Source organism: Pongo abelii, chromosome 7 (assembly GCF_028885655.2).
Source record: "Pongo abelii isolate AG06213 chromosome 7, NHGRI_mPonAbe1-v2.0_pri, whole genome shotgun sequence".
NCBI classification, from domain to species: Eukaryota; Metazoa; Chordata; class Mammalia; order Primates; family Hominidae; genus Pongo; species Pongo abelii.
Window position 1 is genome coordinate 142258003 of NC_071992.2, and position 24631 is coordinate 142282633.

General features: G+C 38.5%; 1 long non-coding RNA gene across 1 annotated transcript; it reads right to left on the reverse strand.

The window, feature by feature from the left end:
* Positions 1-4335: 4335 nt before the first annotated feature.
* On the reverse strand, positions 4336-20482 carry LOC100938704 (uncharacterized). Its single transcript, XR_008509277.2, has 5 exons — positions 19896-20482; positions 16673-16728; positions 13741-13812; positions 5977-6187; positions 4336-4865 (listed from the first exon to the last, which is right to left on the reverse strand). It is a non-coding gene; the product is annotated as an uncharacterized LOC100938704 (long non-coding RNA).
* Between the last annotated feature and the right edge of the window lie 4149 nt (positions 20483-24631).

Genomic DNA, 24631 nt, shown 5'->3' on the forward strand with positions numbered 1-24631 from the left:
CTATAAAATGGAGTAGCGGGAGTAATTATAGCCCTTTCTTCTTATCCATCTTCTCATTAAAACTTGTAACTTTTTAAACGGGAAGAATCAGGTGTATTATAAGACAAATGGAATTAGGTGGAGAAAAATTCGTGCAAGCCTCATTTTATGATATAGCCTAACTTTGCTTTATGAAACTAAGTCTACCTCAAAAGGGCATCAGAGCCTCAGAATCCCACAAAATATGGCCCCTGACTCAGAGCTGGAAGAACTCAACCAGATACACAGGCAGACTTAGGTTGTCTTGGGCCTGGAACTTATACAAATTTTGGACTCTCTTTAGGTAAAAGAATACAAAATTAGACACAAATGAGATTTTGTCATAAATCTTTAATGTGGATTAAATTAAGTCACATAAGAGATAATTCACGTCTTTTAAAATATCTTCACCTAATCAAAATCAATCATACTTCTGAAATAATTCCAGATCTCATACATTAAGTTAAAATCAAAAGCTGTAGATCATGTTATAATATAACAAGCTTGGCTTTGTGGAAAGAGGAATAGCTTCCCTCTCCCCCCATTGGTTTTATATATTTGAGGTCAAAAGCCTTCTTGCTGAGAAAAAGCGAAAAGTGTTGATAAGTGCAAGAGTGCACGTGTGCCTGCAACAGCAATTTGGTGTGGGGAGTTCTCGAGGACAGCAAGGATGTGAGCCATGGCAGGAAATCAGGAGGAAGCTAGGTGTTCACCACATTAACCTTATGCATCACCTTGGCAAGTCACTCATTAAGAAAACAATCTGCCTCTCTTGGCCTGGGAATCCCTCCTGAGTGTTTCTAGGCTGCGAGTGTCAAATTGTTCTTTAGAGATGCTGAGCAGAAGAGGATTTTCCATTTCATCTTTTGGCCTTCCCTTCTCCCTCTCTCAGTGAGGACTTGTGCTGCCTCCTGCCGGAGTGTTGTAGGGAAGATTAATTAGCTAATATTAGTTAAGGGCCTTTGATGATGACTGCTAAGTGTTTGCACCGTGTAATTGCCATTTTTTTCAAGGAAATGCCCATATAGTTACTAATTAGGCATTGTCGAAGCACCTCATGCCCCATTATTTTACAGTTGTCTTGTAATTAACTGGCATCAATTCCATTTCAAATGACATTTATTGCCCATTTCCCTGGTTTAATTTTTGGAAATTTTATGGGAAGCCTGGGCATTGTTTTTTATTCACTGCAACTTGAACAATTAACAAGGTAAATATGGCTTTGGGTGGTGATGTTGTCAACAACAAGAGTACTTTAGAGATTTTAATTAAGAATGTTACTGCTGTACTTTATGTGAAAGTTTATTATGGTGCCTAAGCACTCTAAGTGCTCCTTCCTTGTGGATTGTGGCTCATGTCTGAGTGTTTGTGCCCGTGTGTGTGTGTGCGCTTGTATGAATGTGTAATTTTTATGAAAAATGATGCAATATGAGATATGAAAACAAAGTCCTCCTTTGGCTTACCCTTCTCAAAGGCACAAACTGGAGAAGCTGATTAATTAATATTTTGCCATTTTCTTACTATAACCTAGAGGCTTGAATTAACTCAAATCAAACATCACTTGTTAAATGTCTACTATAGTATCGGTTTTGGACTAGATGTGTTTCATGATTTCTTTAATCTTTACAAGTCAATGAGATCTCTCACAATGACAAGATGAAGATTCAGAGAGGTTAAGTAATATGTCCAGAAGTACATGGGTAGTAATAGATGAAGATAGAGCTCAAATTCAAGTCAGCCACACTCGAAGGCTGGGCCCTTTCCGCGCTATCTCTCAAGCAAAATTACTGAGCTTTCTACTTGGAAGTGAGTCTTGGTCACTCCAAAGGCCAACTCATGCCTTCTCCAGGAAATCTTGAACGATCATTTATGTAAGTGCATCTTCTCACCTGTACTCTGATACTACTTTCTATAGCTTCTCATAGTTTGACTTTTATTTAAGCTGTGTGCCAGTGGCAAGGACAATATAATGTGACACTTAGAAAAGCATGGACTTTGGAGACAACTGGAATGTATTCCTTATTGTGCTTTTTCCTATCTGAGTCATTTTGGACAAAATTCAGCACCGCTTAAGATTCACCTTGTTGATGTGAAGACGAAAGGAGAGCATGTGTGGAAAGTTCTCAGAATGTGTCGTGGTACATGGGAAGCACACAATATATGGTGGCGGGTTAGATGGATAAAAACAACATAAATGGGCCGGGCAATGTGGCTCACACCTTTAATTCCAGCACTTTGGGAGGCCGAGGCGGGCAGATCACAAGGTCAGGAGATTGAGACCATCCTAGATAACACGGTGAAACCCCATCTCTACTAAAAATACAGAACATTAGCCGGGCATGGTGGTGGGCGCCTGTAGTCCCAGCTACTCGGGAGGCTGAGGCAGGAGAATGGCGTGAACCCAGGAGGCAGAGCTTGCTGTGAGCCGAGGTTGTGCCTCTGCACTCCAGCCTGGGAGACAGAGCAAGACTACGTCTCAAAAAAAAAAAAAGAAAATTGTAGTGTTGATAAAGAAAACTAATCTCCACTCATTAAATTAATATTTTGGTGCTCTTTTAGAACCTCTGTCTGGGTACATTTTTTCATTTAACTGCACTCCAGCCTGGGCAACAGAGCAAGACTCCATCTAAAAAAAAAAAAACCATAAATGAAGGAATGAATGGCAGTGACCTTTGCTCGTTTATAGGATCACCTCTCCAAAACTGCACTCCGTTTCAGTTCAAAATGTAATTTTAAAAATATAAAAATGAATCTCATAAAGACTTGAGAAAGTCAAGTATATCTGACTGAGTTCCAGGCTGCTCCACTGTAGTAGAAAAACCTGACTAGATCACACTTATTATAATGTTGTATACAACTTCTTAAAAATAATGGCCACTGAGACCAGAATATGTTGATTATTAATGAGCTGAAATATGGGGTCTATTGTGTTGTGAGTTCCTCCAACCTATTTCATTAATGAAACAGAACGATGGAGACCAACAGGAGACCTGGACTTGAAATCACAGGATTCTTATCAGAATTTCAATTCCAATTCCACCATGTGTAATTATCTATGTGACCTCTATATGCAATAAGCAGTAAATTTCACGGAACTACCAAAACTCCAGGAAGCAGACTCTGAATTGAAAATTCATTTGTGTAAAGTCTATTGGGGGTGTTTTCTGGAGCAAGACCTGTCAGGGGGTCAGAGAAGCAGGATTGGGTCATACTGGTTACAGGTGACTTCCCAGGCATTTCTGGAGGGCTGAATTGAAGAAGGAATGCCAAGACTTTGAAGCCTTGCAGACTGTCCCCAGGAGAAGGGTGTAGCATTAGACAGAGCAGCTCTCTTTGGTCAAGAGAGGACATTTCCTGAGAAGAAACTTGGCTGTGAGATGTCAACAACCCATAATTCCAGCAGCCATGGGCATGAGTTTCTCAGTTCTGGAATCTGAGTGGAGCACTGCAGCATCCACTACAGTGGTGAAAGAGGATTCGAACTCGGGAAACCTGACCCCTCATGACTTCATTATAATTTCTTTCCTTGCAACTCAATGACTATTATCATTTTCACTTTACAGTTCAAAATATAGAACCTCAGAGTTAAGTAACTTGCCTAACATGCCAGAAATTGTAGGTCCCATGATGTACAACTAAAGCCCATGCGCATTCCCTAGGACCATATATCTGCCTACTTTAATAGCAAATGAAAAGTCACTCAATAGACTGCTAAATTGTTCAACATGTAATTGTTTGTTAAATCTCAGAAGATGCAAGGGGATTATGTGTGTATGTACTTGCACATAATGTTTTAGAACAGGCAGATAGATATTAGCTGTTTCGCCCTGGATGGTGGAAACACTCAGGACTTCAGAGGAGTAGCGGCATAAAACCATTACAACACACTTCATATCAAGCAGATTTTGCGAGTTAAGTAATTGCTTGTAAACATAACACCATGCAATAAAACCTGATCTATATTATTTGGACTTCACAAAATAATTCCATATTATTTCTGTAAGTTTTTTTTTGTGTATCTCTTTTTTTTTTTTTTTTTTTGAGATGGAGTCTCACTCTGTCGCCCAGGCTAGAGTGCAGTGGTGCGATCTCAGCTCACTGCAAGCTCTGCTTCCCGGGTTCAGGCCATTCTCCTGCCTCAGCCTCCCGAGTAGCTGGGACTACAGGCACCTGCAAACACGCCCGGCTAATTTTTTTATTTTTAGTACAGACGGGGTTTCACTGTGTTAGCTAGGATGGTCTCGATCTCCTGACCTTGTGATCCGCCCTCCTCGGCCTCCCAAAGTGCTGGGATTACAGGCGTGAGCCACCGCGCCCAGCTTTTTGTGTATCTCTGATGTTATGATGTACTCACTAGGAATATGGAGGTAAATGGAGCTTATAGATTGGTGACAGAGTTGTGTTGGATTTGGACTTCAATACTGCAAGAGGTTTCTGCAGATGTGGTCACCCAGAGAATATTATAAACAGACAGAGAATAGTCTTAAAACTCAGCCCACTCCATCATCCCAAATCTGAGATAAAAGGAAGAGAAGGAGGGAGGGGATTTACTGAAAGCAATAACTTATTTGCTCCAGCCTGGAAAATGTCCTACAACCTATGGAGCTGTACTAATGTGTGAGTGGAACTCAACGTCAGCGTAAATCCCTGCAGGGTTAGTTGACATAATCATCAACCTACCCACTCACAGGATGCCAGCTTCTGGGCCACAGGAGCTCATGGAGGCACAGTAGCACCATGAAACTTGTCTTCATAACAGGACTGGTCCATGCATCCGCTTCTTCCTCCTCATAGACCACATCTGCTGTGGGAAGTTAGGGCTTCACCCTGAGGTTCTGTATTTTCAACTGTAAAGTGAAAATGATAATAGTCATTGAGTCTAACCATCTCCATTTTCTTAATATTTGCTCTCATCAGCCTGGGCCACCTCAGGATCTATGTGTCTGCCTAAAGGCACAAACAGTTCTCCCAGGCCTCTCCCAACTAAAATGTGAGAGCAGAGTCCAGCAGGACACTGGATTTGCAAGTAGAATGACATGGACACGAGTCATGATTCCATCACTTTGTAACCAGTAGACTACTCAGCTTCTCTGAGGTTTGATTTCTTCATCTGCAAAATGAGGCTGGATGAGGGATAATAGTAACCATTCAAAATTGTGAGGAGCAACTGAGAATATTTGTGTTTTTTAGAAGGAATTATATGAAAGTTCCACACAAATAGTGATGTTGAGCTGGAAGGCTCTGCGGATGCATTTAGCTTGGGAAGAAGAAGATAAGCCTTTACTTGGAGGAAAAGGCAGAATCACAGCAGTTAGATTTGTCCTGAAATGAATACAAGACACCTTTGTAAGCCAGACTGACAAATTAGTCTGCCGTACTCCTCATGTGCTGGCTGTCAACTTGCGCCCCACTGCATCCTGTGCCCTATGTTCAAATTCAATCAAGGTCAGAGCAAACAGTCACCCATTGCAATTCTGGAAACCTGTTTTCTCCTATCCATTGCACATCTCAACCCATCCCATTAGAATAACACAGTCGGATGCAATTAGCCGCAGACTATTTAATTACCCAACGGGTTTCCATATGTCATTAAGCATCGTCCTTGTGAGATCACAAGGGTGCTGCACACACAAAATGGTCATGTCCTCTGCTTTGCACTTTCAGCAAATAAGACTTGAAGTCAGGTTGTCATGATAGTCTTGATTTAACATATCCAATTCCAGTAATTTAGAACTTTCCTTGGTTCTGAAAATGCTCAGGACCCATCACTGAGTGTCTATTTTGATTTCCCTGGAGATTGAGAAGGAGATGCCTTTCCAGGCTTCTGAGAAAACACATCCTTCTTGGGCCTTCATTTCCTTGCACAGGCTATTCTTCTTGCTATCAATATGTTTCCTTCTTAATCTTAGTTGGCAAATTCAGAACACAAGCTTCAAATTAACCTCAGGTGGAACTCACCTGTGAGTAAAGGTTTTCCTGAAGTTTGCAAAAGCAGAGAGAGTCACAGTCATGCCCCTTGTTCAAAACACTTCCAAGCACATCAGCTCCAATTTCCAATTCTGCAGTTATTTGTTTAACTATATCCCTTTACTGTAGACTGTGAAGTCCTTGAAGAATGGCACTGTATTGTGTTCATCTTTTGATTCAGAACACTTAGTGTGGAATGAGCCTGAAATTATAAATTGAATAGATGAATAAATATACATAAATATGAATAGATACTGTTTTCAAATGTTTATTTTCAACAGAAATATTGAACTCTTTGTCTTTTGGTGAGTCGACTTTCATTTTTTGAACACCATGCAAAATTATGCTGGCTATTTTTCAAGGAATAAAACAATGGAAAATTATACCAGAAAGATAAGATTTCTTCACTTCCTCCTTTCTCCACTGTGGGTAAGTTTATTATTATTTTTTATTTCCGCTTTAGCTATGGGCTGCTATAACATGCATAATTATTTAGTGGACTACTGGACTTAATGATAAGGTCTGTCTGATACACATGATGATGTCTTGGAACTGTCACAGCTGAGTTGGGAGAAAGATATAGCTCAAGATGAATGACTGAATTCAGATTAAATCATCACTCTTTGGGCATCTACTAAAGATTGGATATGGTGCTGAAAACATCACCTTCATTATCTTAATAGTCAATTGACACTAGCACTCCCGTAGTGCAGGTGTAGCAAGGGAGGCTCATAGAAGTGATTTAAGTTGCTAGAGATGACCCAGCTATTAAGCATATGCTGAGTCCAGATATCTAGTTTCACACAGACCGGGGATGGGCTGGGATGCAGAGAGGACATGGGAGTGCTTAGCTAGTGGGTGTGTCTCCAAGATAGCCAAGTCCCTGCCAACCCTGAAGCTCTGTGATTTGCGTGGCTTGGTGAGGACCTCTACTGGCTAAACTTCCTGGGCTGATAAAATGCAGTGAGGATGGAGACTGGGGGGAAGAAGGGCAAAGGATCTGAGTTTGAGTATTAGTCTAGTCACTTATTGGATGCATTGGGTGTTTCTTGCTTCATGCCACTGTTCTGGCTATGTCTTTCCATGGCTCCCCAGTGCTCTTTGCACAGAGATCATGAATCTGTCAGTTGCTGCATGGCCTGCCTCTCCTTCCCACTCCAGCCTCAACTTATTTCATACCCTGCTCCCTGACTTGGGGCCGGCCATACCAGGAGGCTTCAGAGCCTGCTCTCTCTTGCCTTTGCAAGTGTTGTTTATTCTACCTAGAATTCTCTTCTCATCTCTCTTGTGCCACCTAAAAAAAAGGCTTTTCACCTTTCAGCTCTCAACCCAAGCACCTGTTTCTCAAGGCAAGCCCTTCTGCTGCCCCAGGGCCAGCTCAGCTTCCATTATGAGTCCCTGATATTGACCTGTCTTCGTTTCCTTCAGAGCCCCTCACTTGTTTTGCAGGTAACATTCACTAATGGATTAGGTAATTAATACTGGTCTTTCCTTTTAGACCAGAATCTCCATTAAAGCAGGGACAGCATAGCATGGCTGGCACAGATCATGTTATCTACTCACAGACAGCTACTATCTAAACATTTGCTTGCCCTCTCTGAATCTCGGATGGTCTCCACTCTCTGTGAAACTAGATTATGGTAGTTGGCAAATCAAAATTTGTGATTCAATTTCAAAAAACTGTTTGCCATCTCTTCAGAGTACAAACTCAGTTCGTATCTACAAACTCTAATGGGTCAAATGACTAATAGTGAATGAATAGAGAAGGAAGGAGTAGATACAACTGGTCTTATCATTGCTTAGCTGTCTGCAAGGCTTGAGCTGCAGAGTGCTTGCTATTTTGTAAGTTTTTGACCTCTGAAGGAGAATTCCAGAGCTGGTCTACTTATCTAATTAGGAGCCCATGTTCACAGTAAAATCAATTCTTCATGTAGTATGGGGTTGAGGGATCGGTAAAAGCATTGACTTTGGAACCAGACTGCCTAGATTCTACCACTTATTTGCTCTGTGAATTTAAGTGACTTAACCCGTCTCTGACTTAGTTTTGCCATCTGTAAAGTGGGGGCTATTACAGTATTTATGTTGTGTGGTTGCTGTGAAGATTAAATAATTTATATTTATTTTACAAAGTGTTTATAATAGTTCCTGACATATAGTGCATGCTATATAAGTAATTTCTATTATTTTTATTCTTTTGGAGATAGGACATACTATGCCTTTTCAAGTGCCAGCGACTATAACCATTTCCTTCCTAGGCATCCTCCCATTTCCCCCAGTAGCTGTAGCTGTTTCTGCCTCCCTTCTAATCTGAGTTGCTAAAATTTGAATGTGTCTTATGTGTTGGCTTATGACAATATTGGTTGTTTTTTCCCTCTGTATTTTCCATTGCAAAGGCTTAGTTCTCCACTAGTAGGAAATAGTCCTGTTGACTCAATTATATTTGGGCTCTACCCCAAGAAAATTTGATTCGCCAGGTGCAATCAGGTAACAGGGACAATGCTGGGGAGGTGAGAGAATTTGAGAAAGGTGGCTTTTGCTGGTGTGAGTCAATACGGCTCAGCTCCCCTGTGCTAAGTGGAGCTGCAAGTTCCAATGTGAGTCTGTGTGCTCACTCACTCTCCCCAGGCTCATCTGTCAGTGGGCTCCTTGGCTGGGAAGCTGGCATTACACAAACAGGAATGCTAATGAAATGCCTTTCCAAGATGGGTGCCAGGCAATTTAAACACAGAACTAGTTATTAAGGTTCTCTAATGGGATAAGAGAGTTGAGACTAAAGTCTGAGCTGGCCAAGGCAGAGAATGTTGTCTGGTACGGAGGACAGAATCCAGGCTGTACCAAGTAAGACATTGGTGACCTTAGGGAAAGTCCCTTCCTCTCTGTGGCCCTCCCCATGTGTTCAAGGAAAAAATTCATTCATCCATTCAACACATATTTATTGAGCTTCTACTGTGTTCTAGGTACTGCTGGAGAGACGAACTCTCAGATGTATTATATGGAAGTCATTTTGTGAAATACATGACTGAAAGCTCAAATATGGTGAACTTGGGGACAGGAGCAGATGGACTGCATTTTCTTCATCTGTGTCATCAACACATGGCAGAAAGCATGGTGCATAAGATGAGCTCTGGAAATATTTGGTGTTCTTTTAAAAATTCTGCTTTTGGCTTTCTTACTTTCTAAAATGTTTGTATACTATTTTATCGATGTAGTTTTTCATATTGATTATTTTCTTCCTTCTATTTACTTTGGATTTACTTTGCATTTCTTTTTCCAACCTTTGAATGTGGAAACATGAACCACTCTTAGTCTTTTATTTCTATAAAGTTGTAAAATTTCCTCTAGCACTGCCTTAGTTATGAATAATTTTTTTATTTGCTGTGTTTTCACTATGATTGTTTCAAATACTTTAATGTCCTTTGTGATTTCTTTTTCAACCTATGTGCTGTTTGGAAGTGTGTTGTTTAATTTCTAAATATTTGCATATTTTATGTTTTTAGTTGTTGAATTCTAATGTATTTCCTTTGTACTCAGAAATACAGTTGGTAAGCACTGTGGTATTTCCTGTGAGCTCTAGAAGAGACTTGCTCTATATATGTACAGCCCAGCTTTGGGCCAAGGACCCACTCAGATTTCCCCATAGAGCATTCTGAGGACTCTTGTCTGAATAGTACCCTTCTCTTTGTTAATTTGCCCTGCAAATTCCAGTTTGCATTCGCAGCCTTCAACTTTAATCTCTGCCATCCCAGCTCAGCAACACTGCTGTGCTCTCCTTGGGTTCCATCTCCTTGTGACATGCAGATCCCTGAAAGTTCCCTATGGCAGAAAGTTGAGAAAACATTGAGCTCACCACATGTGTTTGCTTTTTTGCTAGCATTATAGTCCTCCTCCAAAAAATGCTTCACCTATTTTGTTCCATTTCATAGTTGTTTACCTTTGTGAAGGGAGGAAGAACAGTCTAGGTAACACCCATATTCTGTTGCAGCCAAACCCAAAATATTACTTTTTAATTTAATCTTATTTAAGTTGCTAATGTTGACATAACAAGGTGGGGTTCTGGAAGTTTAGGTTTTAAAATGCATGTTTTTTAATTTTCAAAATGTGCTTATTTTGTTTTTACCAGAGCCATCTTTTTAGGTTTTTAAATTAACTTTTCTTTGCATTTCTAATTGTGATTTATTTCTGTTTGTACATTTTGAAGAAAAAAATTATTAAATCATCTTTTTCTCCATTTGTGAGCTTCCATCATTTCGAGCAACTAAGTTGTACCTGCAATTGCTATATAAAACCTCTTTCTAACAATATCTGAACAGTGCTTTTTAGTTGATGCTTTTTAAAGATAACTTAAAGAACTAGTTACAAATGACTAATTTAATACATAAAATCAACTGTGAATGACTTACTAATTGGTTTACTTAAGCACAATGTTATCATCTCACAGTAAAATGATATCCTGATAAGGCTGTAACAGGTCGATGCCTCCCATCTCAGCCCACTCAGGTGACAGTGAGTCCTTTAGTAATGTATTCTGGGTAATACTGCTGTCTTGTGCTTGCTTAGATGTTCTTACTAATTCATTTCTGATTTTACGCATTTTGCTGAATCTCTTCTGTGCTTCATGCTTGCCCATGCCAGGTGTGTCAAATAATTCTGTTTCAGATAAGTCACTACCTTGTATCTGTGTGGAAAGTGTAACTCCAGAGACTTCTCAAATTCTTTGTTTGTAATTCCTTGTAGAACACCAATTATGAACAGCTTTCATTTATTGAACTTTAAAAAAAGCTATTTATGTTTCTATTGCCTATTGCATTCATCCATACAAATGCTGAAATTTGAAGGATTTTTTTTTCCTCCTTCAAAGTATACTCTGCAAAATTACTTTGCTTAAGCTCTTTGTTATCTGATAATGGCTTCTCTCTATGGCAAGGAGAGGGGGTTAGGCTGCTTGGGTTTGGGTGAAAAAATAATACAAGTTTATGCTCTCTAAAAAAAGCCTGTTTCACTTGGTCAAAGGTTATTGATGCTATACTTAATTCCTGTGTCATATTGTAAAATAATTCCTAGATGTAATCATCTTAGGTTTTGCCTTTACTTATTTAATACTCATTTAAGATGGCAAACATGGTTTAGTAACATTTATTTTGGTTATTTGAAAGCTTTTTTTTCTTACTTATTGATTCTTTCATATATTTCTAATAGATAAGACTGCTAGCGTGGTGAATTCTCGTAGATGAGGTATTATTCTATCTTCTACTTACTTGTATTGATTCATCCAGCAGATAGAATTTAAAATCACAAATGCTACTATTTTAGGGAAAAGAATCATGCTTCATACTCTGGAGGATACAAAATAAACAAATTTCCAGTGCTCAAGTTGCTTAAAACATAGATAAAGGTCAGGCAAAATTACATGCAAAATTAAATGACAACTCAAATTTTTTAACTGGAAAAAATTAAGGAAATTTTGTAAAAAATAAATGGTTGGGCAAATAGCGTGGACAGTTCATAGAAGAAACTGAGGATTGGAGTGGCTAAAAAAGCTTTTTATAGAGACTGTGTTGTCAATTGTATAACCTTTATATACTTATTATACAAAGAAAAAAACCCTTGCTGCTTAAACCCTATGATTGTGTTTCTATGCAAAGGTTTAGAAGGCTCTTTATTCTTTGAAATACAACAGGCCATGCAGTCTAAGTTACCATCATATCTCCATCCTATTTAATTCATAACATCTCATCCCTCTGCTCTCTTTGCTCATCTTTTCATGTGCTTATCAGTTAGTTGTATACCTTCTTTGGAGCTATGTCTATTCAAGTCCTTTGCTTATTTTATAAATGAGTTGTTTGCATTTTTGTTGTTAAGTTGTAATAGCTTTTTATATTTCTGTATTCTGGATACAATAGAGAGCCTCATGCTTTCTAGAGCCCCAACTTTCCACTTTCATTGTTGCCTCCTCACTCGCAAGACTGTCCAAGCTTCCCTTGAGGCCAAGAATGGGTTCAGCTCCATATTCTAATTCCAAACAAGGTTGCAGGCCACCATGGACTTCTATGTCCCGGTCATAAGTGCTGGGATAGCCTCCAGCCACCCAAGACCCTGAACTGAAATAATGGGGTAAACAATTATCTTATTTGAAAGACTATATATATATATAAAATATTTCATATATATGAAATATTATATATGAAAGATTTTTCATATACATTTTATATATATAAAAAATATATATGAGAGAAAGAGAGAGAGAGAGAGCACACTCACATTTGTTTCAGTGTTTACCATTAGAAGTGTTTTGGTTTTTATTTAGAAGTTTGGTGATGTTTCTGTGACCAAAAATATGCAGTAGGAACTTTGTATCAATGAACCTATTTTGTTATAAATCCTTTCACTTAAAGTCACAGTTTTCAAGAACCTGTAGATGACATTGAGGACTTGTTGTATTTTCAATTCGTCCTCTTGTTTAATCCACGTTATTACCCCATGGAGTAGATACAGTAATTTTTATTTATATTTCGTATATGAGACTCAGTTATTGAGTAGGGGAAGGTATAACCCAAGACTTCTGACTTGGATTCTAATGCTGTTTCTTTCACTCTCTACCTCATTTGGAGGTCTAAAAATTGGAAAACAAGACAAAGAGGATATAAAAGATAGTGTAAGACTTTTCTTACGTGAAAAAAAAAAAAGAGTAAGAAACAAAACCTTCATTTTTCAATGTGAAGGAAGTTTTTTTGTGTGTGTTTTTGTTTTGTTTCCCCATGGTTTTGAGTTTTCCAACTTTCTTGCTTTCCCTCCTGGGCTAAAAATCCCATAAATTTCCTTCAACTGATTTCCAGCTCAATTATGCAAACTCAAGAGACTTGTGTAGCTTGAATGCATTTGAAGATAACCCTTAATTAGCGATGCTTGGGTGAAACTCTCAGGCATTGGTATCTCATTCGTTTTACTGGGGCTCTGGTATTTTACCTAAAGGATCAGCAGTGTGTGATAACAAGGTGAATTATGTGGTCATGACCTGAAACTCATTATGATCATCATAAAACTTTTGATTCTTTCCTCTCCCTTTGCCAAAGTCCTTGGAATAGGTGAATAACTTAGAATGTAAAACCACTGTGCCTCCAGATCTTTTTGACACAAAGTCACTCCACAAATATTACCTATGCATGATCATGAAGCAATGATACTTCTTTTCTTCTGTCTAGGATGTGGTTATAAGGCACTTTGTTCACTAAAGTAGGACATGGATGACTGGAGGTGTCAGAAACAGGAATGGTACCTGCCCAAGGAAGGAGGAAAGCTGGGTTGGACAGATGGCTGGTATACCTGGGATTTGATAGGGAAGGGCTAGACAGGTGGCTGGTACAGCTGGGATCTGAGTTCAACAGAAGTGCACAGTGATCTACCCAGAGGAAATGATTGAAAAGCCTTTGGGTTAACAGCATCAGGGACAACTGTCCACAAATCATGAAGCCCCAGTTTCTGAGCTGAGTTGAAGGGCAGAGAGGAAAAGAAGTTAGGAAGGGAAAAGAAAAACAGGACAGTTTTACAGGAGTTAGATGATTGAAACAAGAATTTGAAACAAGCTCAAGGAACATGTCAGAGATTCTGTTAACTGGAGTGGAGAATGAGATCCTGGCAGAACCAGTAGCGAATATCTCTTTATTCTGTATCTATGTATTAGACAAAACCTGTTCGTATCACATCACAGGTAAGAGTAAGTTTATCCATTAAATTCACAAAGGCTTTCTGAGCACTTACCATGTTTGTAGTAGGTGATGGGAATTCAATAGATGAAACAGAAAGGCATCCTGCTGTCAGGCAGTTTATATCCTAATGGAGGGCGAGAGACAATAAACATAATAAATAGTTGAAGTTAAATAGAGACAACATTTAGTATGTAAAAGGTATTGTGTAATGTGAAAAACGGGTGTAGGATAAACAGTATTGAGAGTGCTAGGTGTTCAATCAAAATGAATGCAGACTTAGGTAAATGGAAACTTTACTTAAACAGCAGGGAGAATGCTTCCATCTCAGAAATCTCAAGTGTTTCAAAATCAAACAGAAGAGGACATATCTTTTGGAGAGAGGGAGAGGTAAAACTAACAGGGAAGTTTGTAGGGGCAAAAGGCAAGAGGGCAGGGTAAGAAGGTGGCAAAATCAGGTTGTTTCAGCAGAGAAATGTTTTTCTTTGTGGTCGGCTGATTTTTGGAACGAGTGTTGAGGAGGATATTCTGCACCTGAGGTGCTTAGTGCTTATTTAAACTTGAGGGCAAGTCAAAATGTAGGGGACTGTAGGGAGGGGAGAAGTCTGGCTGAAGTTTGGTCAAGCCAATGCTAATGGGCAATGGTGAGCCCTTGATCACCAAGGAGACTGTTTATGCGTCATGTTCAGTAGAGTGGTCCAGGAAGAGCTCATTGAGAAGGTGACATAATAGCAGAGTTGAAGTAAGTGAGAGAGCAAAGTCTAGAAAGCTGTGAAGAAGCAAAACATGCTGATATCAAGAGAAAAGCATTCTAGGCAGAGGGAAAGGCTACTGCAAGCACTGAGGTGAGAGTGCAGTTGTTGTGTTTGAAGAATAGGATTTTCCAGAGACTTCCCTGATAATATCTTCTATCCCACACGCTCCTTTGCAATGTGACCTTGCCATGTTACCACGAGCAAGTGGAGTTTATTACTCCATGCGCTCAAATCCTGGCAGTACTGGTAACTGCTTTAACTAGTAGAATATGGTAGAAGTGTTGATTGGCCAGTTCCAAGCATAGTTTTTAACTGGCTTGGCAACTTCTACTTCCTGCCTCCTATAACACTTGCTCTTGGGACTCTGACCCTCAGAACACTGAATGCCATAGATGCTGTGCTATGAGAAGCCCAAGGCATGTGGAAAGGCCATGACCAGAGGCATGTAGGTGCTCTTATCCACAATCCCACCTCAGCTCTCAGCATCAACTGTCAGTCACTGGAGTGAGCAAGCTACCGTGGACGTCAGCCCATGGATCCTTCAGATGATTTCAGACTCAGCTGACATTGGACTGTAACTACACAAGAAGCCTTAAAGCACAAATGCCCAGTTGAAGTCAGTTAATCCACAGACCCAATAGAGAACATAACAAATTGTTTTAAGCCACTTAATTCTGGGTGGCTTGTTATGGAGCAATAGATAACTAAAATAAATAAAAAGGAGAACATGGTAGCTAGAGGAATGTGAGCAGGAGGGAAATTAGCAGGAGATGAAGTCATAGAGGATTTGGGAAGTTCAATAGGATATTTTCTTGTAACAACTTTGAGTTTTGCTTTGAGTGAAAGAGAGAGCTGTTCTGGGGTTGTGAAAGAGGAGTGACATGATCTGACTTCCATTCTAAAAGGAGCCCTCTGGCTGCCATGTGGGGAATAAACTGTGCATACTTTGGTAACAATTCACGTAAACAATGGTTATGTTTCAGGTTGGATAGGTAGAGGGGTGGGAGATGAGAAGGTGTTGCTGTCTGTAAATATTTTGAAAGTAGAGCACAACAGTGTTTCCTCATAGATTGAGATATAAGAGATGAGATTGCCAATAATGTTTGAGATACTAGAAAAGGATGTTTCCATTTTGAACTGAGATGGAGAATACTGCTAGAGGGCAGGCTTAAGGAGGAAGACTAGGGGTATATTCGTTAGAAACACTCTTGGCCATCTCGGTGGAAACAACAAGTAGGCAATAGGACACCGTAGCTTTGGAGCTGGTGAAGGTGTCAAGGTTGAAGATGTAAATATGGGAGTCAGCAACATGTGGGATTTTTAAAGTCGTGAACTAATGAGATCCCCTAGGGAGTGAATGTAGTTAAGAGAAGAGAAGAAGACTGACTGACCCCTAACACATTGCAGATAAAGCAACTGGGAGAAGACAAAAAGTTAGCAAATTAGACTGAGAAGAAACAGTCAGTGACATAGGAGAAAAACCAAGACAAGGAATATGCTGGAAATCTAGAAAAGGGAGCATTTTTAGTAGGAAGAAGTTATCAGCTGCATCAAAAGCATTTAGGTCAAGTAAGAAGAGAACTGAGAATTGACCTCTGTATTCAGCAATGTGTGGTCTTAGCAGAATCATCTAACTTCCTCTTTCTGTTTCTCCTCATACACAACACAATATTTACTGAGCATTTACTATATGTTAGGGACTTCCCAGGCTTTGGGGATAGTAAACCAAATAAAATCTTCCCTCAAGGAGTTTACAACCATTCAATCGATTAAACAGTATTTACTGCACAATTACTACATGTAAGACATTGCACTAAATACTATGAGAGATACAAATGTGGTGTAAGACATGTGTTTAACCTAATTGGAAACTTTAGACAGAAACACACAAACTTGCAAATTGCAGTACAGACAAACCCAACAAGAAATGTCAAAATGAAGTATAAAGTTTCAATAAATGGCAGCAGATAAGACTGAATGCCCTGTGATGAAAGGATAAGTAGTCTAAATTGCAAAAATGTAGAAAAGCTTCATGAAAAGGCACACAAATAAAAAAGTGCAGGGTTGGGGAGCCTATAACATAGACATTGGAGGTCAATAAATGAGCAACTCTGAGGAGACCAGAAAATTAATATAAAAAGTAAGTGCAACAACATGGGTGAACTCGAAGGACATTTTGCTAAGTGAAATAAACCAGTCACAGAAGGAAAGATACAGTATGATTTGACTTACACGAATATCCAAAATAATCTCATAGAAGTAGACAGTGGAAAGGTAGCTTCCAGGGGCTGGAAGGAGGATGAAATGGGGAGTTACTGTTCGATATGCATAAAGTTTCAATTATGCAAGAAAAACATGTTCTGGAGATCGGCTGTACAACATCGTGCCTATGGTTAACGATATTGTACACTTACAAATTTGTTAAAAGGACAGGTCTTATGGTAAATGTTCTTACTGCCATAAATAACAACAAAAATTTAATAATTATGAATTTCTAAAAAGTAAGTGGAGCTACATCAAGAATGGATGGGGCCACTTGTATGACTTTGGAATTTGGCCTTTTCTGTGCTATGGCAAGGGTGGAGTTTGGGGGATGAAGAGCTTTTAGACCATTGGATATATCATAAGGTTTCTATTTTAGGATAATTCAATCTAGTGGTGGAAGTTAGGATGGAGTGTGGATGGGGGATGACAGGACTCAGAAATAATACCACTGACATGGATTGCCACTTAGAATAATATAGGTATTTTAAAGCCTTTTCAGTCTCATGGAGGCTTTCCCTCTCCACTGATGTGGGTGTTCTTGTACATTTAGGGTGGGGTATGTGTGTGTTTAAAAAACATCTCTTTCTTAATGCATTAATTTGTAGGTACTCAGTTTTTGCTGCCAGAAATGGAATCCATTCATTTCACACTCTGGCTGTCACTAGTATTTAAGAATTTAACTGCAACGCTTGGGGTTTCCTTAGATTCTACAACAAAAAGAGCTTAATTTGTTTTAGGATTTACTTCTATCCTATTTTCTACAGCACTGAATTTCATATTAGCCATATACTCTCGTCCATAGACAAAGTCCATGTAAAGGAATTCTGGAGAGACAACTGCCTGGCAGCAAAATGGACTGTGCCCTAATTTTACAAAAACTTCTTCTTAGAGGTTATAGAGGTGAGAAAAAAAAAAAAAAACTGTATGTGTTGCTAGCATGAAGGTTGGTCTAAATGTGAAGTAGCCTTGACATCTGGCAATTTGCAGAGATTTTGTACATTATAGGTCCTGTAGTTCAAGTCTGGTCATAGGACCAGTGGACCAAGAAACAGGGATGTGGTTTGGGGGGCGAGGCAGATGCTCTCTAAGAGCAGTCAACTGTTATCAATTTTACGAAAACATCAACATCTAAGAGTAAGGCCAGGACAGTGCATTTAAGAGTTAACCATGTCTTTTCTCAGAAAACGTGACAAAAAAACAAGTCTGGGAAAGTACTTTTTTGTTCTGTTTGTGGTTTGGAGCTAAGAAATGTAAATGGGTGGAGGTACACTTGAGGTTTACATCTTCTTTTGTTTTTGCATAAAGATTTTAGTTCTTTATACTCTTGGGCACCTTTTGCTTGCATACATCCCATTGGAGGTCAGCTTTGCCCTGCATGGACAGCAAACCACAGCACATAAAAAGTGCCACCAAAACAAAGTGAGGCTAATGTCACAGATACCACTAATTCCCCAAAGCCTAAAAGGGATGCTTACATTTTCCTTGTCCTTTAGTCTAAAACGTAGCTTTAGCCCAGAAGTTAAAGGGACAAGTTATCTTGTCATGTCTATGAATAACAGAATGAAGTCCACAACAAAGTTTTGAAAAACTGTATAGATACAAAAAAAAAAAAATAATAACCTCAAGACTATTGGTACAAATGGGCAAACTACTGGTCAACCAGCAGCTGTATTTCCTAATGTTACACTTTGCCTACAGTTCTAACTTGTAACTACTAAACAGGAGGGTATTTTTTCCTTTCTCTCAGCTCACCTACCTCCTGTAATTTCTCTTCTCTTACATTGATAGTAAGCAATTATGATCCCTGCAAAAATAAAATGATAGGCCCATAAAATGTATGTTTTGTATAACCACAACAGAAGGAAGAATCCCTAGCTTCCCCAAGACCAAATATAATTTTATTCAAAGTTTCTCAAACTACCTGTGGGAAAAGGATAATTTTATTTTTTTAAATTTCTAATGCTGATTCTTTCATAAAATAGAATAAAAATCAATTACTACAAAAATTATTAAAAAGGCATAAAATGCAGCTCTTTTTTTATCATCAGATTCAACAGACATGAAATTTCTTTGCCAAATGTCTAGAAAAGTTTCTAAAGACTTACTCTCAATTTCAGTACTCATCTTGTCAGAGATAAACATTTGCAGACCTGCATTAGCCTGTTGATGGCCTTGGAATATCACCTTTCTACAGTTAAATATTCTGAGTGAATATTGTGATTAATCTTTTTTTGAGTGCACATTAATTGAAATCTTTCTTTGTATGTATGTATGTATGTATGTATCTATCTGTCTATTTATCTATCCATCCATCCACCTGTTTATCATCTGTCTATGATTTACCTATCCATCCATCATCATCTATCTTTACTATGTATATTATTGCTTCCCTAGTTTGAGGTCATATGCTTAAATGCTATTTTATTCTATTTTCTTTTCTAAATTTGTTTAACTTGTGGCTACAAAAACATCTCTCACGAATGGATCCCGAACCATTGCAAGAAAGCTGGGAAGAATGTGTGCATCGTGTGTGTGTGTGTGTGTGTGTGTGTGTGTGTGTGTGTGTGATGTTGGTTATGCCTATAACAATTTACTGTAACGTGTTAAGAACTTGTGGGAGAGTAGTCACTTGGTCCTGGTTGGTGAATGTTCTTTTTATGTTTTATGACTGCAGATTTTTAAGTAAATGATAAAAGTCACATTAAAAAGTGAATCTGTTTATATTTTAGGCTTCATTTCCTTTATTTCTTAATATTAATCTTAAAGGTAATGTTTTGATGGCAGAAATGTTTTTGGATATTCTTTGGTTATACCTCAAGGTTTTCACAATGAATAGCTCAGCTGACCAATCTTTTTTCTTTTTTTCAAACGCTTTACTGCTCTTGATTTTTTTGTCATAGTGTTCATTTTTTAAAATTATGTTCCACTTAGTTTGAATCTTAAATTATTTATTACTTCTCATTTTTAAAGATGAAGGACTTAGTTAACAATCTTTTTCAGTCCCTATGTCTTAATTCTGTTTTCTATGACCTGCAGAGACCAAAATTAGCATATCTGGGACTTACCACTCCTTGTAATTGCTTTGTTTATCCTAGATTTGTGTTGATTTTCATCTAAACCTTTGTCTTCTGAAAGTCTAAAAGGCAAAATCTGAAGCCATTCATCTTCCTGTATCTTTAATATTACTTACCTTCCTCCTGGACTCATGTAAGATTATTCTTGCATTTGGAGGGGAGGGAAAAATATTTTTCCATCTACTCTCTTCTAGATTCTCAGTTGAAGCTCTGCAACAAAAGATAGATTAATGAGCAAAAAACTAACAGAAGTTTACTAGTGTGTATATCTCATATGTAGATGAGAGAAACTCAGGGATGAGTAACTTAAAGGTTTGGTTAGAACTCGGACTTCTATACCAAAGGAAAAATAAATTTTTAAAGAAGTGACAAGGCAGAGGAAAGGGACTTTTAACCTCTAGGAATAGTAAATTGTGGAAATGCAAATATATGAAAAACTAGTGGTAGACGAAGTCTAGTTGATAAAGTTTATTATGCAGATCCTTCTGGTACCATCCCATCTCCAGGATGACAAGGATCTAAAGTTGTCTCTGGTGATTAACTTTCGTCCTTCCTGGTACAGAGGTGAAGAGGAGCACTTTTGCAAATTTACTTCCTAATTTTAGGAAAGTAGGTGGAGGGCAGAGAGCTTTTTTTGGGGGGTATCTATTTCTTCACATTTTTTTACTCAAAATCATTGTTATGCCAACGTGGCATTTTTGCTACCCATGACATTTAAGGTCATAAAATTTGAAAATTAGAGGAAAATTTTTCTCTTCCAATGTTGCTTCTAAGAAAAAAATCAATGACAAATTAAAATTAATGTCCATATGAGATTTCATATCTGGGATTTTAAAAGTAACGTGCAGTGAAAAATTACATCTCTAATTACACAAAAATAAATACAGATCATTGAATAAAAACAAGAGCTAAAGAGTAAAGAGAAAAATGAGATAAAAACACATATGAAAATCTATTCTGAAACAGCACCTGGATTTGAGAAGAAAATTAAGTTGCTTTCTTGTATAGCATGGTAATTAAGAGCATGGACTCTGGAACCAGATACCTATGTTCAAATCTATCTGACACCATTAATGTAATTGTGATTGGGGTCAAATAACCTCCTTAAGTCTGAAATAAGTGGGGATAAAAATAATACCTTTCTCATGGTATCATGAGGAATAAATGATTTAATACGTTTAAAGCGTTTAGAATAGTGGCCTAGGAACTCTAGGTATAAAGATGAATGTGACATACTTTATGTTCTTTGAGAGCTATCAGTAACTCTAATAAGCAAAATGTAAAACAGTGAAAGTTAAATGCTCGAAGACGGATAAATGATGGACAGATAGATGAGTATAGCAGTGTGGACATTAGAGTATCTATTCAATAAATAAAGAAGCTGAGACCCAAAGAGTTTGTGATCTCTCGGCTAGCAAGATCATAGGCTGAGAATACAACTTCTTTTGCCATCTCCAAGGAGAGAACCAAGGAGGGAGGCTTTTTTTCCCTCTGTGCAGCATAAGCTCAGTTTCTTTACTTACTAGATGTATGGTCTTTGGGAAGTTGTTCAGCTGCCCTGAGCCTTAATTTCTGTATCTACAAAACTGAGATGATAATAGTATTTGCCTCTGAAAATTACTGTGAGTATTACATGAGATGATATGTATAAAGGGCTGTGCAGAGTGCCTGGCTTACAGCAAGCATTCAATAGATTTTAACCTCTATTTATAGTAACATAAATATTTTATTTCATCTCAATACCATTTATGGAGAGTAGATTAGATACCTGGAGATACATAGTCAAGATTGGTACTATTTTTGTATCTAATTTTTGCTTCTGAGTAGAGAATACAAGACAAAAACAATCAGAAATAATAAATACATAGAGATAAATACTACAATTACAAGGCAAAGTCTTCCCAGAAGAAGTAATTAATTGCAAAACGAAGTGACATGAGTTTTCCTCCTTTCTCTTTAAGCTCCCACAAGAGGCTATAAAATGCTTCAAAATACTCCAACATATGTGCTTCAGAAAAAAAGAGAAGAAAAAAACCTCTGGACAATGCAGTCTTCATAAAGTCTCTTGGGCAATTCCTGGCACCCAAAAAGTGTTCAATATAGGTTGAATTGCCTCTTTATGTAAATGTTTCTATGCCTTCACAAATACCCAATGTCCCCAAAGTAGGTTTGTCAACCTCAAGGTCTGAGTAATGCCAAAAAAGAAAAAAAAAATCTGTCCTTTGTAGGGGAAAATTATGGCATTCATTTGCACACAATTTGGATTAATAATAAAGCATCTAGAAATATGTGCTTTTAAGGGCTGGTTTTAAAATGTAATATGGTCAAGCCTCTGAAAGCTGTCGGGTTTTTCTTTGAAAGATGATTGTGGCCTGAATGATAATGAGTGTCACTGACAACCAAATAAGTTACAGAACTCTTGGAAGCAAGACTTATGATGAGAAAAATCACAATTAGTTCTACGGTGCAGAGATGCAATTCTGTAAGCCGTTCAGTTGCTAATTCATGGTGAGTTCCCTGAGGCCTGGGGATGCACAGCAACCTGTGTCCAGCACTGGAGGCAGCCCTTGAAGTGTGGGGTAGAACCCTGTTCAGGTGCTCAGGTTCCCATAAAAAGACAACACATACACTCACAAGTCAACCAAATTACATTGTCCAAGGTCAATAAAAATTCTATAATGAGGAATTACAATGCAGAATGAGATTCAGGCCAGATGAGAGGCATAAGCAGTAACTTCTTTGCGTTATGGGAACAAGAAGGCACTGAGGAATGCAGGTTTTACAGAAGAGGTGAGATCTTGAGCTGAAACTCAGTGGACGTTCAGCAGCAGGAGATGCATGAAAGAGCTGAGTTGCCAGGACCATGAGAAGGGGTTGCTGCTATATAAGGGGAGCAGACAAAATGTTCTGCACTTGGGAAACCTGCTGGGGCATCTCTTAGAATTATCATGCTATGGTTTGATAAAATGTGGTAACTAGGGGCCTAGACTCCTCAGGGATGGTGGTTTTAGTAGCCCCTCCAGGAAGGTCACCTACACCGACAGAGGCACTAGCCAAAGCTTCATGAGGAATCTAAAACAGTGTCAGAGAAGAGGGATGATGACCATCACTTATGGCCTCAGGTCTAAATGCTACAACAGATTACTTTATTCCACTAACTTTTCTGTTTATAAATTTTCTCCTAGAAATTGTGACTAACCAGAAACTGTAAGAGTCTGTGACAGATGAGACAAAATTAATGTGCCCCACCCAGAGTATTTCAGCGCAATGTTTCCAATGCCTGATTGTCTATTGGGAATAGAAAAACCCAGCTCCTTTAAGTCGTGACCACCTCTAGGGCATATTTTATACTTCAGAGCCTTCTGCAGAACAGGCTGCAGTTGGAACTTCCTGAGAAATCACACATCTGCTTGGCTTCTTCCCTTCCCTCTCTTGCTTCCTGCCTGCCTTCTTATAAGAGAACATCCTTAATACATCATTTATACTGGGATCCCTGCATCAGAATCTGCTTCTGGACCTACAAGAAACATGCATTGGATGTGGATTGAGCGAAAGTTTAAAGGACAGAATCTGCATGTTTAATGCGCTTGAGGTAACTATTCTCATTTAAGTAGGAAAGGAGTGAATGAACATTCTGAGAACAAGTTTGGAAACCCAGTTATTAGATGGTGTTTTTCAGAAATTTAATGAAGCTAAATAAATTCATAATTCTTTTTTGCCTGCCTATCAGCTGAGACAGCTTATTACACATGCAACAGCTTAGATTCAGCTGAAATATAATAGAGTCCATGTTCTTTGTACTACAAGAATCAATGACTTTCTACCTAGGGGCTCCCTCTGCCATGATAATATGTTTGACCTGATGTTAGGTGGGCTGAAACACAGGGAATTAATATCCTCAGGGCAGCTGTCAACTAATAGCTAATGGAAATTGTTATATTAAATATTTCATATTTCTTACTGCTCAGGTGAATCATCTCTGAGGCTGTCCTGCTCCATCTCCTGGAGACTGAAACCTTGTTTCCTATAACGACATTCCCCTTTAGCTTCTTTTTCTTGCCTCTCTCATCCTCCAGCCCCCTACTGATGTTTCTTGGGATCCCATTCCAAATCTATCTGCAATAATCCTATGTCAGGGTCTTCTTCTGGGGGAACCCAAATTAAACCATGAAGTTTCCACCTCAGACCTTTCCTAGTCCCCTGAGTGCCCTCTACTGAGATGCAGTGTCTATAAGAGGCAATTTACCTACAACACTACTCTGCAGTTTTGGAGTATCCTTCTTCTGAAGTTATTCTACACTTTGTAACTCATATTTATGAATATGGTTAGTAAGGATACATACTTTTTTTTAAAATTGTGACAATGATCTTAACAATATTGAGTGATATTGCAGACAATTTGGGATTAAAAAAACCAAGACTCATTTTAAGGAAATCATAACCATCCCAGAAGTGGTGTACAGCTGTTCTGCAAGTCACCAATTCAGGCAGTATCTATCAAGCCTTGGGCATGCCTGTGTGGGAGCCAATATAGTTGTGAGTGTGGATGTGACTTTGAGGAATACATCCCGTAGTCATGAAAGCCAAGAGGATGTTCACATTGGTTAATTAAAAAGGAATGAAACTGATTTCAGTATGGGGCTTGCTCAGAAGGTGTCCCAAGAATTAGCTTTTAAGGAGGAATTCTCTCCTGGGTTTGAGTTAAAAAAGTCAATCCTAAAATAAGTGAATATCCAGACCCCCAGAGTGGCTGGTTACCATGTTCTAACATCCATTAGGTTTCATGAGATGTAACACAATTGATTAACATAAATCATTCCATTTCATATTCTACCTCTTAGAGTCTTCAGTT